The sequence below is a fragment of the Chiroxiphia lanceolata genome, chromosome 2, assembly GCF_009829145.1.
Source record: "Chiroxiphia lanceolata isolate bChiLan1 chromosome 2, bChiLan1.pri, whole genome shotgun sequence".
NCBI lineage: Eukaryota > Metazoa > Chordata > Aves > Passeriformes > Pipridae > Chiroxiphia > Chiroxiphia lanceolata.
Genome location: NC_045638.1, coordinates 89,118,882 through 89,138,477, shown reverse-complemented (window position 1 = coordinate 89,138,477; position 19,596 = coordinate 89,118,882). Strand labels below are relative to the sequence as shown.

At 42.3% G+C, this 19,596-nt stretch overlaps 1 protein-coding gene across 4 annotated transcripts in view; it reads right to left on the bottom strand.

The window, feature by feature from the left end:
* The window catches only part of PAK1 (p21 (RAC1) activated kinase 1), a 76,388-nt gene that overhangs the window by 49,152 nt on the left and 7,640 nt on the right, over positions 1-19,596 (bottom strand). The window contains exon 1 of one of the 4 annotated variants that reach the window (XM_032679033.1): positions 269-342. The exons of the other annotated variants lie outside the window; for them this stretch is intronic. The gene's annotated coding sequence lies outside the window, so the exon portion shown is untranslated. Of the gene's footprint in view, positions 1-268; positions 343-19,596 lie in introns of those variants that run through there. 4 annotated transcript variants of the gene reach the window in all.

The following is a 19,596-nucleotide window of genomic DNA, read 5'->3' as shown; positions in this document are numbered from 1 at the left end:
TGGGCTGCATTAGGAAAAACAAATGCCAGCAGGTCAAGGGAGGGGATCCTTCCCCTCTGCTCAGGGGTGGTGAGACACATCTGGAGTGCTGGGACAAGTGCTTGCCTGCCCTGTACAATAGAAACACGGACATACTGGTGAGAGCCCAGCAAAGGTCCACAAGGATGATTAAGGGACTGGAGTATCCGGCATATGAGGAGAGGCTGAAAGAGCTCTTCAGCCTGCAGAAGAAAAAGTTCAGAGGGATCTTATCAATGAGCATAAATACCTGATGGAGGCGTAAAGAAGACGGAACCAGGCTCCTCTTGGCGGTATCCAGCAACAGGACAAGAGTCAATGGGCACAGACTGAAATACAGGAAAATCCATTTAAATGTAAGATCAACAAACCCCACAACAAAGACAGACTGTTTTTCAGTGCAGGTGGGGCAGAGATGGACACAAAACCACAGAACAAGTTGCCCAGAAAAATAATGGAGTTTCCATCCTTGGGGATGCTCAAAACCCCACTAGACATGACCCTGAGCAAACTGTTCCAGCTGCCACCACTTTAAGTGCAGGGTTGACTAGACTACCCACAGAAGTTCCTACCAACCTCACCAATTCTGCAATTACACAAAGTGAAAGGGAGGCTTTAAAGGAAAGAGATAGATAAAATCATTCAAAATACTTGTCTGAAGCAAGTGTTTTTACTCCTCAGCATCCAAGGCCCCAATAGGTGATGAAGACAAATTAAAAGAGGTGGTGACAACCTTGAGCAGAAAATCCGCAGAAAAGTTGAGATCAGTACTACAACACCCTCTTCATGAATTTTCATGTGTGGAGTACAGTCCTGGTACTTGGGAGATGCAAGCTCTTGTCCCAGATCTCACACAGACCTCATTTGTGATCTTGGAGGGGGAAAGTGCAAGTACTTCTTGTTTGCTCTGCCCTCCTTCAATCAGTCAATAACCTCTTTAAAGGAAAGGCAATTCAGGTAGTTTTAGAGCACAGAGCATGAAAAAAATCCCTTCCAGGTGCTTCTGCTTCTTCAGTTAGCACAAGAAACACATTCTCAGTTAAAAAAAAAAAAAAAGAAAAAAAGAGAACTGTGTATGCAATCCTGACAGTAAATCCAATGGCAGAAGGTAAAGGGGGCATTGGAGGAATGCAAAACCCCTTCCTTCCCCTTAGAGTCCAGATGATGGGACAGAAGAGTTCTCCTGAGCTTGAAATATGAAAGGCAGAGACCATCTAAAGGGAAGTGCATGTGGTAATGCATCCCCTCCCCCTCCCCCGGCTGCACTGTGATCTAAGAAATGCTCAAAAGGAAGAAAATACCATGTAGGCTTCAGCGCTTCAGTTGCAACTGAGCAAGTTCTTAGGCTACCCTGGCACAACATTCAAGGCTGACACCACGATGGGCTGTCAAACTTATATGCTGATGCTCCACTGAGGTGAAAGAAAGGGGCTCTTATTTCAGCTAAGAAAGCTTCCTGACAGACAAGGTTTGCACAGCAACATTTTCTGAAGGGGTTTGGCCCATTTTTCTTTTTTTACTGTTGGAATATTGTTTGGTTTCTTAAGTGTTCCCAAAACAAATACAACATCTTCCCTCTTTCTTGCACAGACAGAAGAGGCCAGAACAGTGTATGATCTCAACTACTTGGTGACAGTCAAGAACTTCAGGTACCTAATTTCAAACTATTAACTTGTAAAATACATTAAATTCAATTTTACTGGAAAGCAATATACTGACAAAAGTTGCAGGCATTTCATAGAAACATTTTCCTACCCAAAAAAACCAGTTATCTGAGCAAACAGTGTTTCAATAAATTTGTGATGATATTTTGAAAGAACTTAAAGTTTTCATTTTTAAATAAAAGAGGTAATATTTTCTCCATTTATGAAAAGCAGAGTTTTCAGAACATCAGTGTTTCTCCTACAGATTGAGAGTCTTCTTCATCCACTGCTCTAAATCACCAGCTAATTTCTGTTTCCAGACCTCTGGCATTTCACCAGCATCTGAAGAATCTAAAGAACAGTTACGGGATATGTTTTTAGTTAACCAACTTCTTGTTCACAAACCTAAGCACATGTATAAATTTTAAGGGCTGCAATCCTGCAGTTTGATCTATAATACAAGATATAGACACCAAGTCTCAGTCTACTTGACTTTAAAAAGACAGAAGGGTCACCTTCGATAGCCAAGGGGTACTTGGCCTTAATGCCAGCAAGCCACCCACTGAAAACAGTGGGAGTTTGGCCCAAATTAGGATTTCAGGATTTATCCCATAATGCCCTATAACACTTCCCACACAGCAATACCTGACAGCTTCTGAAAATTCACAAAATGTGAGGGACATGCCAACACCATCACAGATGAGGTTTCCAAGGGTGTATTTTATAACAATTGAATCTAAGCAATACCTGTCTGCATAATGCACATATTCTTGCAATTCCAAAGGGGTTTGGCATGCTGATTTCAAAAGCACAGCAGCTAAAAACACCTCTCCTAAAGCTACTCAGTGCCAAACAAACCTGACTTTTAAAAGCAAAGAAGTCATGCAGCAGTTACCTCCAGGACATCACTTAACTTGTGCGATAATCCCCCACCTTTGGTTCCCTGTTGTTACTCATGATTAGACAGGTATAAGCCAGATGCTTTTCTAGAACCTCTTTCCAGCACTACCTAAATCCTCATCTTTTCCCACAGATTCCTCCCGAACTGCCCTAAAATAACTACTGTCATCTCCAGCAAGACCTGGGACAAGGTGGACAGGTTTACAGTCAGGAAGCATCAAGGTCCAAGAGGCCAATCGCTGCCCACATAGCATCTTTGAGCCCAAATCCAATGGCATGGATGCTCAGTAAACCAGTGTACTACTGGTTGATGATCTTTCCCCATCCCTTTTCCACACTCTTAACAGGTAAATATTGACCAGATAAGTATATGCTAGAGCTGGGCATTAATCCTGGGGGAAACACGTCTACGAGCTCTGTTCAACCCAATCTGACTTTTATCCTGTGGGGAGCCAAGCAACAACCAGTTCATGTATTCCATGAGCCAAAGGCTTCATACAGTATTGTTGCTCTGAATGGGGGGCCTGGATCCTGCCCAAACTTAAGTCACTGCTATCACAAACAGCATAGGGTCTGTGGCATCTAACTCTTAAAAAGATCCTTTATTTGGATCCCTGGAGGTACCAGGGGCTTTCACACAACAGGATCAACACCTACAGTGCAAGTCAGATAGTAACCCTGTAAATAATTAGTGCAGCAACTGGGATACAATAGGTAAGAAGTAGAGCTTCTTCAGCTATCCCAGCAGCTCCCTGACAACAACCAAAAGAAAATAACCCAAACAAATTTAAAAAAAAAAAAAAAAAGTTTAAAAGATAGCCAAGGACAGTGGGGCTTTCAAGGATTGAAACACGACTCATTTCGGAACAACAGTACCACTAAGCAGACATTGCTGAAAAGACAAGACAGGTTTCACTTTAAAAGCAGCACTTAGTTATCAAATGACAAGTCTTCCACAGATTAGTTGGTATGCTTGCCTTTTGCCCTGAAACTAACCATTTTTAAGAGGATCCAAATGCAGGAGAAGGAAAGAAGCCTGACTCAAGGGAAAGGGGGGGGGAGAAAAAAAAAACAGCAAAAAAAAATCCCACAGTTGTTATGTTTATGACTTACATTCACTAGACAGGAAATCTTTAGAGCAAGCAAAAGCCTGTCTGCCCTTCACTTCACAAACCCTTGATATCATAATCACATTTGTAAAATATTGCTTTCTTGAATGATGCAAATTAAAAGGCATAAGTAATTCTCTGACATACTATTGAAAACCACACACTAGCACAAAATAGCATTTTATCACATGCAAGTCCATTAAACTATTATTTACAGTGCAATAAATAGCATCCACACAGATACTACTGTCACTGCTGAGCAGAAAACTTAGGAAATTCCTTGTCCTGGCCTCTGGGGTTTGAGTGAGAGAAGCTGAACTGCTCCTGCTTGGAGCAGGATTTTGTCCCACAGAAATACTGCAGTATCTCAGCTAACACAGCAACTATCCTGTAATTATCACATACACTTCATAGTCAATGAAATAAAAGGGACCTTTTACCTCAAAAGTAATTTTTAAGGCAAAAGTAGAGGAAAGCTTTTCAAACAATGATTGTGAAAGGACAAAGAGAAGAGATGGTGCATTTATACGAGTCAGTAAGGCACTCATTGAAACAACTGTGGCTGAGGATGGCCATGGGAGACCAGTGTTCATAGGCCACACCCAAAAGTGCTTTTATTTTCATAGAGTTAATGCAGTTGTCAACCACTCAGAAAGAGCCCCAGACGAGAAGGCAGCCTGACAAGCCAGAATAAGACACCCAGTTGGCTCCACAGTCTGGACAAAAATTTGCTTCTCTAAAGTTTTTTTATTTTACGTTCCTCTTATAGAGTTAAAATTGGAATGGTATCAGTTGCCCTTTCCCAAATGGAAAGCCCTCTGAGAACAAACAAGATTTTTTGAAGCAACTACACAGATCAGAGCTTGCTGCTTAAATGTCTGTGTTCAGGGCATCTGCAGGGTAGTCTTGGGATCAGAGCGGAGCTACAGTTGGATGTTATCCAGAGGTATTTTAGGAGAACAGAATCAAATTGCCACACAAACATAATTGCCAAGTTTCAGTCTAATGTTTCAGCAATTTGCTTGACATGTTTAATTTCACAGGGCAGACTGGTAGAGTATTATTTTGGTTTTATTAATATGTCCAAGTTCCCTAACAGCGTTCATATCTTTAGTAAGGGACAGGCTTCCTTCGAGTTCTGCTTTTGATAACAGAAAGCATTACAAATTTTTCATGCAGCCTGGAAAAAATATTTGGACAGACTGAGTTTAAGGCAGTCAGTTGGAAAGATGAAAAGCAGTATTCTTACGTTATCTACACTTCCCAAAACCTACAAATCCGGAGCAGAGAATGTGTGGTCCTCTGCCTTCTCTTCAGGAGTCCATTCAGAAAGCTGGCCTTCAAGACATTTGTTGAGTATCTGGTCACTGCACTACCTGATGCTTTCAACCTTTCAGCCCATACAGAGCTAAATCATCTATGAAAAAAAGATTTCCCTGCCTCCTACCCCACAGTATTTAAAAGAGTTCAAATTCTGACCCCTTCTGAAAAGGCTGCCCAAGATTACCATGTTTCTATGTTCCCGTCACCAACTCTCTGCCCACCCAGCTCTTGCCCAGTGTTCCTCTCTCCATTTCCAAGCCTTGCAGTCATCTCACAGCATCCCAGAGAATACACTGAGAGGATTCTGAGTGCATCAATACGCATTCAGATCACCTGTTGAACCCCCAAGGCGTTGACTGTCAGAAAATCCAGAGTGAGGAGTCAATGTCTATGATTTCCTCTTCACCATTTTTTTTAAAGATATTTTTGTCCCAATTCCCATAGAATTGCAATGTCCCTTAAAGAGGACTATTTGCTCACAGAACTACATGAGAATTCAGGTTTCAGAGTAAAGCTAAGCTATCAAAAAACTAAGTTGCTTATACATCTTGTTTCTATCATAGAGCAGATAGCAAAATATTGTTTATTAGACTCTGCACATGTGAACTGTGCCTCTTCAAGACTGCAGAGGTAACAAATGAGTAAAGTTTTAATCTAGAAAGGGAGAAGATAAGAGATTTAATTAAAGAGATTACAGACCTCTTAACCAATGAAGAACCGAGCTCAACCTTCAGAAGCCTGTCATTTGGATTATTAATTTTTTTAACATGAAAAGGCTGTATCTCAACATTGAGCTTCGAGCCTAAGAGCGTTTTGGTCTGAAGATGATTGACCATAGCAAAAAATCAAGTAAAGAGTGTGGAAAATGGCCTGAGATTTATTTAGCGGGTATAGGATTCCAAGAACCACCTGGACAACTACGTTCAACACCCACAGGCTCTGCAAGTCCCAGACTACAGTCACCTGGAGTCACCAAAAACCCATTTTGTCTCTAGCTCTCTGAAGTTCTCTCCCTTCTTGAATCCTTGGAGAAGGGCATTATTTCTGCTCTATTCCACTTTGCATGGGATTTCCTGTAAGTAGAAATTCCCCCTTTCCCCTTACTTTTTGGCATGATCCTCACACGGGAAGACAGGTTTTAAAGACAGCTCAAGTTTGTAAGAACCTTCCTATTCTACAAGTGAGATGAAGTGCTCCAAAGTCAGGCTCTATGTACTGACAGAAATTAAGATTTTATTAATTTTCTCAGAGCCCTGCAGAGTCTATAAAAATAATTCAAGTTTTCAAGTCACATACGCCACTGACCTCATCAGCCTCATGGGCTTGGAGCAGTTTCTGAAGAGCAGGTCACACTTCTGCAGGTGACCTCCAACCCTTGAGCAAGAACACTGCTGGCCAGAGCTGTGACAACGCAAAAGCAACAGGCATCACTTGAGCAGAATGTGTCCCACAGGCCAACAGTTTCTGCTCACAGATCCCAAGAGAACTCCATTAGCGATATCAGAGGAAATATTTTTGCAGAAATCCACTCAAGCACACAAAGGTGGAGAAAGAAATGGCACTCAAGCCATTGAGTAGCTCTTAAGCGCTACTTTGCTTGCTCTTGTACTAGTTAGAGAAGCCCACAGCAGCTCAGACCTTGGCATAAACATGAGCCACTCACATACACTGTGGCCTTTCAGAACCTGAATGGTGCCTAAGAGCAGTCTGGACAGGAACTGTTCACAAGGGCATGTAGTGATAGGACAAGAGGGAATTGCTTCAAACTGAAAGAGGGCAGGTTTAGATTTGGTACCAGGAAGAAATTTTTTACTGTGATTGTGGTGAGACACTGGAACAGGTTGCTCAAAGAGACTTTGGATGCCCCATCCCTGGCAGTGTTCAAGGCCAGGTAGGATGGGGCTTTGAGCAATCTGCTCTAGTGGAAGGTGTCCCTGCCCACAGCAGGGGGATTGGAACGAGATGATCTTTAAGGTCTTTCCAACACAAACCACTCTATGATTCTATGATACATACCCTGAGCTCCAGGCAGCTTGACATGATTAAACCATGATACTGCCCGTGCTCCAAATACACCCCCAATGGTAGCAAAGACTGAGCTACAAAGACAAGCACAGACCCAGGTGACAGAGATTTCAATGTGATAGCATGATTTCAACAGATGTTCAAGCACAGACCCAGTTTCCTCTAAAAATCAGGGGCTTCAGTGAGATATTTCATGTGGTTAAACCTATACAAAGCCTTGAGTCACTTGCTGGGTCACAATCCAGCTGATTCCAAGAATCTGTATGCAGGCTACTTACCCAGAAATTAACCTACTGCCTCGGAAAGCATTGCTTAATTTAGAAGAGTGATTACTTACAGCACCTGCTGCTAGCCTCACAGCCTTTGATATGCCAGCTTCTCCAAAATTAATGCTAAGTCTTCTAAAACTATTTACATAAGTAATTAAGGAAAGAACTAAAAAAACAGTGCTAAATGTATAACATAACAATCAGCTGGGTTATCAGCAGCAATTGAAACTGTAATTTCCAAAGTAAATAGTGTGACTTAAGGCAGTTAGAGCTGAAGCTGCACAGTCAGTCCTTGTGGCAGACTCCCTTTCTCAGTCAGGCATAAACAGAAAATGCACTGCACAGGAGACACACACCAAATTGTGTCCGTGTATGCCACCACCACCACCTCAGAAGAAGCATCATACAGCAGGAGAACCTTTGCAAAAGAGGTGTCTTGGCTTTAAAGCCACATTACCTGTAGGCTTTAAGTTGAAAGCAAAGCCCACAATAGGCCTGTCATGCAAGTGTACAGCCCCTTGCACTAATTGAGGGCTAAAGTCAGCAGGCAATGGAGAGAGGAAAAGAAGTTAAAAAAGAAGGACCAGAGACAGTCCAGCAAAGGACCGCGAAGACGCTGAGGGGACTGGAGCATCTTTTCTACGATGAACGGTTGACAGAGCTGGAACTGTTAAGCTGAGAGAAGGCTCAGGGGGATCTCATCAGTGTACATAAATACTTTCAGGTTCCTGTCAGTGGTGCCCAGTGATAGGACCAGAGGCCACAGGCATGAACTGAAACACGGGAGCGTCCCTCTGAACATCAGGAAACACTTTTTTACTGTGAGGGTAACCAAGCACTGGCACAGGTTACCCGGAAAGTTAGTGGAGTCATCATCTTTGGAGATGCTCAAAAGCTGTCTGAGCACTGTCCTGAGCATCTGGCAATGGGTAGCTTTGCTTGAGCACAGTGGGTTGGGTCAGATGACCTCTGGAGTTCCCTTCCAATCTCAATCAGTCTATGATTCTGTGAAGACACGTACCTAAAGGTGTACAGGCACCAGGAAGACTCCTTCAATGGTTTCAGGAGGCAATGCAAACCTCCCGAATCTTCATTTGCAAAGCCTAGCCATGGCAAACCTTTACCTTCATTTTAACTACTGAATGCACAACTTTTACTCTGCTTGAAAAACAATGAAATTTCAGTAATGGTAGCTGAGATATCGCATGCTTCCTTTCAGGAGAAGGAGGAGTTCAGAATTAAACATGTAGCCCTTTACCATACAGGTCTGTCTCAGAGAAGAGTCAGCCTGCTTACTTGTGCGCACGGAAGTTGGAAGGAATTCAAATTTGGGGGCTTATTTCTGTTCTTAAACAAGACAGAGGTTATTTGCAAAAATTCAGCTAGGATCTTAAAACTCACTTCATGTACTGAAAAAGACTTTTTCAGCAGCCTGAAAACATCCACCAGTCTATGTCTGCTTCCTCCCCTGACCCATATATATCAAAATATAAAAGCCGCCAAGTGGCCTACACAAAAAGGTTTGCCTTTTAGGAGGCAGAACAAAGAACATAACATTCCTGTCTGAGTGCAACAAAAACAGTTTGAACAAGGTTTCAAAAGGTTGCAGTCATTGCAGCCTCATAGAACTAGAGGCACCCAGTTGCAATTCAAGCTACGCAGCTCATCTCTCTCAGGCCCAAAACCTTGGCTAAGTTTGCAGGTCTTTTGGGGACACTAAGCAAAAGTACCAGAGTGCCTCAGCTCCAGACACTGGCTGTCTCAGAAGCCAAAGCAAGCAAAGTAAAACTCAAAGAACTGAGGCTTAGGAGATCTGTGTAGGCAAAATCTGACTTTACTATCACTTTGCAGCTGCATAGCAGTCCCAGAAAGTATCTCACTTCATATTATTCCTTAGGATGTTCTTATTTCAGTGTTTATGGCTTATATATTGAAGCATCTTCTAATCTGTGCAGCTTTCAAAAAGAACCAACTATCTGCTGTTTCACTGTAAGATGAATTAACGAAGACTTGGTATAAAGAAACAGCCTGAAACTGTTTTGGAAGGGAAAATGAGTACAAGTTTTGCAGAAAAGGATAATTCTCCTCATTCCCCCACCCCCTTGCCTCCACTAGAGGCTCACAAAATTTCAGGATTTTTTCTGAATTTTAAGCAGTGCACAGGAAACCATTCTTCCATAAAACACTACTCAGTGATAAAAGATTACTGATTTGTGGGAAGGAAAAACATCTGCTGGGTAACACAGAACACCTGAAAGTGCACAATACCCTTGTATAAACTGAGGACACACTTGAAGGGAGTTGAGAAAAGTCACACAAGTTTACAGCAGTGGAGAAACACCTCTGTGGGTTTCCAGACTTCTCTTCTGCTCTGGTTCTGCATTTTCTGTTTCCACCCTCAACCCCCTGCTAATTTTGTAAGCAATCCAGAGCAAGGCACAGAGCAGGGATCTGCTGCTGGGGCAGGCTGCCAGGCAGAAGCTGCTGGGGCTGGTACCACGCTCAGAATGGAAAGAGCTCAGAGAACAGGAGGAACTGGCACCGCTCTGCAATCCTTATCCATCTCCTGTGCAACTTCCCCAATCAGGGACATTGGCACTGCTTGCTATCTTTTTCCTTTCCACCTGAATGAGCCTCGCAGGTTTGTTCCTGGTTCAAGCTACCAAGTGATTACAACACCTTGCCCTACTCCCTATAGGCACCAGTGGCACGAAGCAGAGATCTGGATTACTGCTCCTGGCACAGCTTAGTGTTCTTGTTCTGACCACATATGCCAGGAATGGGATTTCCATTTCACAGAATCACAGAATCAGTAAGGTTGGAAAAGGCCTTTAAGATCATCAAGTCAAACCATCAACCCAGCACCACTGCACTGTTCACCATTAAACCATGTCCTCAAGTGCCACATCCACATTTTTTGAACACTCCTGGGGATGGTGATTCTACCACTTCCCTAGGCAGTCTGTTCCAATGGTTTACAACCCTTTCCATGGAAAAAAATATTCCTAATATCTAATCTAAACCTCCCCTGACACATCTCTTGAGGTCACTTCCTCTTGTCCTGTTAAGATGATGGAAATGTTCAGGCCTCACTCTCTAAAAAAACACTTCACCATCAGAAATTTCTCTATAGTTTCTGCTCTCTGAGGTGCTTAAAGCCTTCAGCACAATGTTTCAGATTGACATGACTAACACTGACCTTGTTTCCCACTGCCCTCAATCTAACTGATTCATCCAGGCTGCATCTGGCAAGTCAACCTCCACTTGAAGCACATGCTCCGAGCTACAAAATCAGCCCAAAGCACAGCACATCCAAGCTGTGACATGACCATCAGATTCCTTTCTGTCTAAAGTGCACTCATTTACAATGCTCTGCTGAACAGCTGAAGGACATCTATTCCAACAGGCTTATCTTTGCCCCACCTCCTTGCTGATCTGCTCCTACAAAGTGTTTACACCCTTTATAGGAGACTGATGGTAGATGCCCCTCTGGGGCTGCAAAGCCCCTGCATCACCAATTACTTCCCATCAATTTTACATCCTAAACACTTTTCAAATTGATGGCATGAACTACCACTTCAATAAAACATTAAGAGTTAAGCATCAAAGCCCTCCTTTGATTCACCTAAGATGACTACTTATTCTGATAAGAGCAGCCAAATTTCTAGACACTCTATAGAGACAGCTCTCGGGGCAGAAGCAGAAACAGACCAAAAGCAACATAGCCCTCATGGAGTGGCATCAGTGTTTGCCTGACTTAACACAGTAAAAAGGAAAGGTATCTGCCCTCTGAAGGGCAGACATGCCAAACCTCTCTAGGCTTTTGGCTTCAGAAAAAATAATTGCTAGCCACCACCAGGTTCAGCAGTTCACTCCAAGGTCGCAACTGTGCTGTCTGTCAGCAGTTCAGCTTCTTCAGCACCACAGAGGTTCTGATAACAGGTAGTAAAACTATCTCCAGTATGTCAGACTTTCTGAAAGGGATGGTCTCCTCAGTCACTGCAAACAAGCAGCGGATGCTAACGACATACCAGGTCTGACTCACAAACTTCATTAGCCTCTTTACAGAGTTTGTGGTTTGTTTTTCATATTTCTTTTTGCGCACAGTAAAAGAGATCTTCTTTTATTTGTATGCCACGCTTCCAGCACTGCAACAATTGAGTTTTAACACCTTTATCACTTCTTTCTTCTTAAGAGAAAAATAAACAAGCAAAGGCCATGCACACACCCTGGATTTTCCCTCCCTAATGGCATAGAAACATTTTACTCATCTGCTCTCTGTCCCTTCCAGGTTTTACAACTGAAATAAAATTTTAGTTGACAGCATTCATTTGTGACTTCCAGTGCTACTTGTTTTCTTTCCCAAAGATTCAGAGAACCACCCTGACCAAATTCCATTGGTATTAAATGTATTAATGTATTATTAGTAGTAATAAACATAGTATATAAATACATTATTAGTAGTATTAAATTAGCAACTCATCTGGCTGGTGGGGACTACATTTTCATTACAACAGGCTCCCCTACTTCAAGGAGATGGGTGAATTGAGTGTTGCAAAATAATATCCTGGCACCAGGCACAGTGGCAGAAGTTGTCTGAGCCAGCATCAGGGCATGGCTGAAAGGGCTTGGAAGCAGATTCACGTCCCAGTTGGCCATACCCACTACAGGGACAACAACCTCAGACAGAGCTGTAACAGCCACCCCTCTATCTGCCCAGAACCACAAATTAGTGGCCCAAAATAAAGCTGTGAGGAGGCAGTGCCTTTGCATTGGTTCAATTCCTCTGGCTGTCAGCCAGCCTGGAGCAAGTCCCACATGTAGACAGAACCTAAAAGAGATCAGAATCAGGCCTCCCATCGGTGAGGCAACTGATTTTGCTGGCCTCTTCATCAGTCCCTCAGGGTTGTTTTCACTCTCTCATGAGAATCTAGGATATAGTTATGTAAAAAAGATTCCTCACCCTTAATTAAAATAAAGTTCACATGCACACCCTGCTGAAGGCAGCATTAAAAAAAATTACTTCTATGAGGGATAAGTCACTTATAATTAAAAAAAAAAAATCTCATTGTGTACACAAGGGAGTGTCGAACACTTGCCAGCCACCTGGATAATTGCTTCCTATGAAAAGCTGCAGAAGAGAACCCTGAGGAAAGGAAGGGTCACACAGAGACTCTTGCAAAGGCAAGAGACTTGCAAAGTGCAAGCTGGATTTGCCCTGCATGGGTGAGCACTTGAAAGCCTGTCACCAAATTCCACCTATTCAGAGACTACAATAACCAGTTCTTCACAGCACTAGTATGGTCTTTCATCTATTTTAAAATCTAAGCCTATCTATTAAACAAGAGTTGTAATAGCTTGAGAGCTGATGGATGGATCCCTGGTTGTAATAGCATGAGAGCTGATGGATGTCTCATACCCAGCTTTACCTGCTGACTTCAGGTAAAAAAAACCTAATCTGTGTTTCTCCCCTCCTTTCCATGAGGAAGAGTCAACAATTTTAGCTTCTTCTTGGAAGGCAGCCCATTTCTTTGACCCTTTTAGCTGCCTTTCTGCAAGGCCACAGTGCCTGCAAGAGACGTGGAGACCAAAGCTGCACATAATTCACAAGATATGGGTGCATCAAGCATTTGCACCAAAGCAAAATTATACTGTTCATCCCTTTCCTGATGAGGATGGTGGCTCTTTTAGTTGCTGCTCCAGTAATGTTTCCCTCTCCACCCTAAAAAGTGAAATCAACCCCAATTTTTTACTTCCTGTTATTCATGCGGCTTTCAAACCATAAAACAGCCTTTCCTCCAAACTTCTAGGATCTTAAGATCTTGACAGAAGTTTTCCGAAAATCCAAATATATTACATCCATTGAACCCTTTCTTACTGACACCCCACAGAACTTCATGGGATTGGGCAGTAGGATTTTCATTTTCAGAAGCCACACTAACTCTTCCCCAACAGTTAACATTTACCTGTGGATTACAGACCACTCCTGGTAGCATGACACTCTGGTATACTGTTCCCAGGATTCCCTCTAGAGCCTTTTTTATAGATGGGAATCACATTGGCAGCTCCCGAGTCCTCTGGCACAGCAGTCATCTGTAGTGATAAACTATACAGTTTGGCCAGCAGTTCTGCAGTTTCACATTCAAGCTCCTCAGGACTCTTGGTTGAATGCCATCCAGCTCTCGTGACTTATTAACATTTAACTTATCTATTTGGTCTAATATTTCTTCTTGTATTTATCATCTCAAATTAGTTTCTCAATATATTGGCTACAACAAGTGCACTTGACATGGGAACGTCCCTAATACCTCCAGCAGTTAAGACTTGATATTCTCTGCTAATGCTTTACCAAGTCTTAGTAACTTTTTTACACCTTTGACATCAAACACTCCCCAAGATACCCTAAACTTAATGGATTATATCCCCATGTATATAGTATTTATGAGGACATAAAATAAGCGATTATAAAAAGTGATGTCCTAACATCTCAGAACAGCAGTCCCAAGACAGACTGTTGTGCCTACCTCCTGTCCCACTCACACCAGCCTGTGCCCTGGCACAGCTGTCACCCTACTTTTTCTTCCTGGTGAAGGTTTCAGATACCACCAGAGATCAGTGAGATTTAACTGTGTCATCATGGCAGCCAGCTGTAACAAAGGATGGAGATCCAAGCACTAACAATGCAAGTTTGGGACAGGTGCTATCAAGGCCTAAAGTAGAGTTTCTGTTTGGGCTCTTCCTGACCAGAAAGGCTGCCACAAATGGAAAGTAACTTTTGTGCAGTATGATGACACTGATATATGTCACACAGTCCAAGTTGCAAAAAACTGCAGATCTTAATGTTCTACCCCGACTGAAGTACTAAAGCAGGTATCTTCCTTGCTGCCACACAAAGTGTTTCCGACCCTCACCAGCACATCCCTGTGACACTCATGAGATTCAATAAAAATGCTCCTTTTGGATGAGGCTGTATGTGAAGCTGCCTGCCTGTACAGGCACTTCAAGGTTGGGGATTCCAACAGTTTCCTTCTTCCACACTCTCCATTCTTTGGCATTTACACCCTTCAGAAACCCATAGCAGTCCTGCCCTCCTCCTCATTTTATAAAAACTACACCAGTATATAGCTTTTATCTTCCTTTTACGTCAATCCCTCCAATCCCAAAGTCACTTGTGTTGCTTTCCTTTAATTTCCTCCTGTTTATCTGCTAGAAAGTAACAAAGATCAAAGGCACCATTACATCAGAAAAAAAAATCCCCCCCACCCCTCACACTGATTAGCAACATCAGACCCAATTTTCAGAAAGATATTTAAGAGTTTTTAAAAATACTTTACCAGCTTAGGTGCCAAATCCCAACAGTTTCCGAGGGAATCAAGCGCCCACGCGCTTTCTGGATTCCCACTAGATGCCTACCCACATCTTTCAGTACGTAACCACATGAAACACTACTTTTGTTCTCAAGGTTAGGCTCTCAAGTGCTGCTAAGACAGTCCCTGAATGTTCCCACTGAAAACCATAGGCTACTAAGAGTTATGTCCCCTGGTTAGGAAGGAGGAAAAAGAAAAAAGAAGAGGAAGAAAAAAAAAAAAGGGAAAAAAAAAAAAAGAAAAAACCTCCACAATTTTTTTTTGTTCTCTCATGCCCAGCAGATCTTACCAAATACCTGCTGCACAGTTCCTGCCAGATGAAAGTTTTGTTTTCATCTTGGCTATGAATTCTGAGGCATAGATGTTGCCGAAGTCTTTCTGTATATATTTCAGGGTATTCAGAAATAAAGTGACATTTGCTATACAAGAAATGTGTTTACCTTTTCCCCCCTGTGCCTACTGCTTCTCTGTTTGCCACTGACAACCACATGACAGAGCTAAGCATACTTTGTTTCCATCACAGCTCACTATAAGCCTTTATGGGCAGTGTTTAGGTGGAAAGTGACAAGGAATCTCAGCACCTCCATGAAAAAGCCACTAAACATTTGTATAAGAGATGATTATTTAATAAAGTTCCTGCGACTGGCAGCAGAACCAACTTAATTCTGTCTTGGATTAAAACTATAGGTCCAGCTGGGCATCAGTAAGAAGTTTGGGCCCAGCTTATAACCCGCTGGGGAAAACATTCTTTCAATTCTGAACCATCTTTTCAAGATTGAAAAATATATATAACAGTTACACAACGCAAGACATTATGCAGCTGGTGATGGGAAAATCCCAAAAATGCTCTGATACACTAACAAATGAACCTACTTGGCAAAGCATGGAAGTCCCTACAGCATGGCAGGGATTACAAGCATTATGCCTCCATAAAGAATCAAAGAATACAGAGTAACACAATAACAGCAGTGGGGAGACATACATGTTGTCATTTTTTGTCAGGCTCCTTCTCCCAAATACATTTACTAAAGACAGAGAACCAGTTAGAGAGGAGTCAAAATCGACAGGCTAAGAGAATTGAAGCTCTTCGGCCTGGAGAAGAGAAGGCTTGGGGAGACCTTAGAGTTCCTTTCAGTACCTAAAGGAGGCCTACAGAAAGACTGGAGAGGGACTTTTCACAAGCCACATAGGGATAAGACAAGGGGGAAAGGCCTTAAGCTGAAGGAAGGTAGGTTTGCACTAGATATTAGGAAGAAATTCTTTACTAGGAGGATGCTGAGGAACTGAAACAGGTTGCCCAGAGAGGTTGTGAACTCCCCACCCCTGGAAGTGCTCAAGGCCAGGCTGGATGAGGCTTTGAGTAAGCTAGTCTAATGGAAGGTTCCCTGCCCATGGTAGGGGGGTTGGAACAAGGTGATCTTTAAGGTCCCTTCCAACCTAAACTATTCCATGGCTCTATGATTCTATAAAATCCATTCTGTACCAAGGACTTTCAGATATACAGGAGCATATCTAGCAGGAGCTGACTGAGCATTTGCTAGAGGTTCAGAGAACTTGGGGACAGAGAAATGTAAGAACAAAAAAAAGCTGTATACAGCAGGTACCACAATGACAGAGTAAAAAGGCACTTACTTGAGGGCCAATTCTGAGAAGCCACTAGATCTCACCATATGTCTTACAGCCCTTGCCTCCAGCTTTCAAACCTACAGGCACCTCCGTGATCTTTAATACTACACCACAGCTACCTTCACTCATACTGCTTTGCAAAGTTTCCTGCCAGGTCAGCTCACAGCCAAGCACTGAAAAGGAGAAGCACCCTCACCTTTGGATGGCTGTGTGCCACGATGAGCTCAGCTGTGTCAAGCTTCACCCTCCAATCACAGCTTCTTAAAGACTCAAGTGAAGAGCACACTCCCAGCAGGTGGAGAGAGATCTCTCCTGTCCTTTCATCATGCATTCAGTCTCCAAGAAAACGCAAGTTCAGAATTATACTTTTAATGTTAATTTTGAGCTGACCACATCAAAAGGAAAACAGCTGCCAACAGCCACATCCCTGCTTTATAGTTGGGGGGGGTGGTTTTGAGAAAAAAAAGCAAAACACAAGCTTCTCATCTGTTAGTCAAGAAGAATGCTAAGTCAACCACAGATTCTTTCCTCGCAAATTTGTAGTTAGTTCATTAGGAATTTAGGATCAGAGCCCTCATAGAGTGGTCAAACAGTCTTTATGCTGAAACTAGCACAGGTTATGTTTTATAGAGAAGGTTTTCACTGCTCACCTCATTCACACCCGTTGAAAAGAATAACAAGGCTCACAAGAGCCCCACCTCAGAAGGGAAGCACATAAACTCATGAAAAAGGAGGAAGACAGACCACAGAGATCACACATGCTCACTCATCCTATCGGACTTCAGATGATTTACCTATAGCTACAGGAAGTGCAGATGGAACAGAATCTCAAGCCTTCAAAAACAAACACAACTACACCACACATTGGATGAGATCATCTTGTTGAAGTCACCGCTCCTCAATATGAGCCAAAATAACAGGGTGGGATTCAAAGAGCAACTGAACATCGTCAGAAACACAAGGCATCCACTGTAATACTAAATTTAAAGCTTGATAACAGAAGCAGGTATGATGTTAAATGCAGGTAAGATTCTGCTGCTCCAGTATGATTCCTTTCATCTCCATGACCATTACATCCTGAACTGCACATTTACCCATTTACTGCTGCCGCATGTCAGCATGTGATGAAATGTTTCTGAAACAGACAAAAAAAGCCCACACAAACATTGTTGGTGGCATTTGGACTAGGTCCCAGGATGAATAAATACTGGATCAGAAAGTAGGAAAGGCTCCCACTGGATGTACCTAGTGTAAGAAAGGATCAGCTCTTAAAAAAACAAAGATCATCTAGAATAAAATTGATAATGTGAATTAAAGAAAGAAAAGAAATTATCCTGATGATCCCCCAATGAAGTACAGAAGATAAAGGAAATCAAGCTGAGATCATCTCAACGTTGACATTTTTCCAAAGTAGCAAATAACTTTAAAAGAAGACACACAAGAAAAAACATTTTTGGTCAAACCAAGTAAATGACTAAATTCTTACAAATTCTTCCAGCTCATCATTTCTGAATGTTTTTCTTTTGCAACTCAAGGACTTGTCTCAGAAATACACAAAACAAATGAAAAAGCCAGCACTCTGAAGTCTACAAGGTAATGAGATTTCTGATCTACCCTTGTAGCCATCTCCTGCCCCGTCCCCCCCAAATCCCCTCTCCACCACGAGTAAATTGGAGACAAGACTGGGAGGGAGGACTGTTATATGAGCTGGCAGGACACTGTTTCAGCAAGTATAACTTAGATGTGAAAGCCAGAAGCCCTACTATGACAGCGCAGTGAGTCACTTGATGACAAGTCATTGAGGCATTTAGAGACTGATTTTGAATTCTAACAAGTGACACTGTTTTGCCTCCTCTAACTGAAGGATGTGCCTTTATTGAACCTAGAATTCAAACACCGCCTGTGACCGTCTGCCTCCATTTAAAGGCAGCCTACACAGGGAAATAGACTGTTGTGTTCTACTTTCTGGCTTGCAGCAGAGCCCTGAAGGAATCTGGAGTTGTTTGCTTTCTCTTCTGAAGTCCCACTTCCGTCATTCCCAGTCCTACCCTCACCTCCTCAATCTTTCTAAAGGAGATCTACACATTTAAATATTTCCAAATATCTCATTACCAAAACTACCTGCTTGATAGAAGAAGGCAGTGCATGTAAGGTTTCTTCTCCTACTCAGTCTTCATCCTCCTCCCAAGCCCTGAAGAAGACACTTCTTACCGGGGTGGAGGACAAAATATTTTACCTCCCTGCTATTCATCTGTGTTTGCCCAATATCTTCAGGATCACAGAAGTATGAGTACTCTGTTTCTCATCAGTCTTAGGAGCAGCCAGGGAAAGTAAAGATAGGCTGATGAACAAGGTTTCTGTAGAAAGGCAGAAGGAAAACAAACAAACTAACAAACAAGGCTTTAAGAGATATAACCAGGGAATGGAAACAGAGAAAAGAAACCAAACAAACAGGAAGAATACAAAAGTTAGTTCCTCCACACGCAGTCCAAGTTAAGTTCAGTTTGGTTGTCAGGGCTCCCAGAAATGGCAAAAGAGACACTAGTCTGGAGATTACAAACTTCATCAAGATAAGATAAAGTGTCAGTTTAATTTTATTCATACTCTTCAAAATCTGGTTTAGGAACATAACTAAGAGATTAAAGCAGGTCTGGAAAAGTACTTCCAGTCTCACTTTTTCAGAGTCTTTTGGCACATCCTAAGGTAGTGGATGAGACTCCTGCTGCTTTTTGTGAATTTGATACAGCATTTTTACTCATTCTCTGTTACCAAGGGAGTCAAAATTGCATAGAAGAATTTATAGCACACACAAATGTAAGAGACTGCAATTTTTCCCAGACACTTTATTACCAAGACACATAGGCTGATGCAACAACAAGAAATTTGATGAGTTAGAAATTAAAATATAGATTTTTGTACTAGATTAACATAACTGTGAGACAATACTTTTCACTGGTGCTGCAATTCCCTCTCCTTCTTCCCCTCACTTCTCTAGCTTTCTTTAAGGCTACTCAGTGAAAATTTCAGTGATTCTAGAAAATGAAGTTAGAATTGTAGTAACTTATTGTTAAGATGTAGTAGATACCCTCACTTCCTCACCCAAAATTAGGAACTGGAGGCTCAAACGAAAGCCGCTGCGTGCCTAAATCTCATTATTTAAGTCTTCAAGGCACATTTGGACCAAAATCTGTCATTTCGCTCTACAGATAGGAGTGGGAGAAGTCTCTTTTATATGACACATATTTTTGCATAGCTTTCACATCTCCAGAATCTTGGAGCTTAACAGAAAGCATTAAACACCTTAACACACACCCAC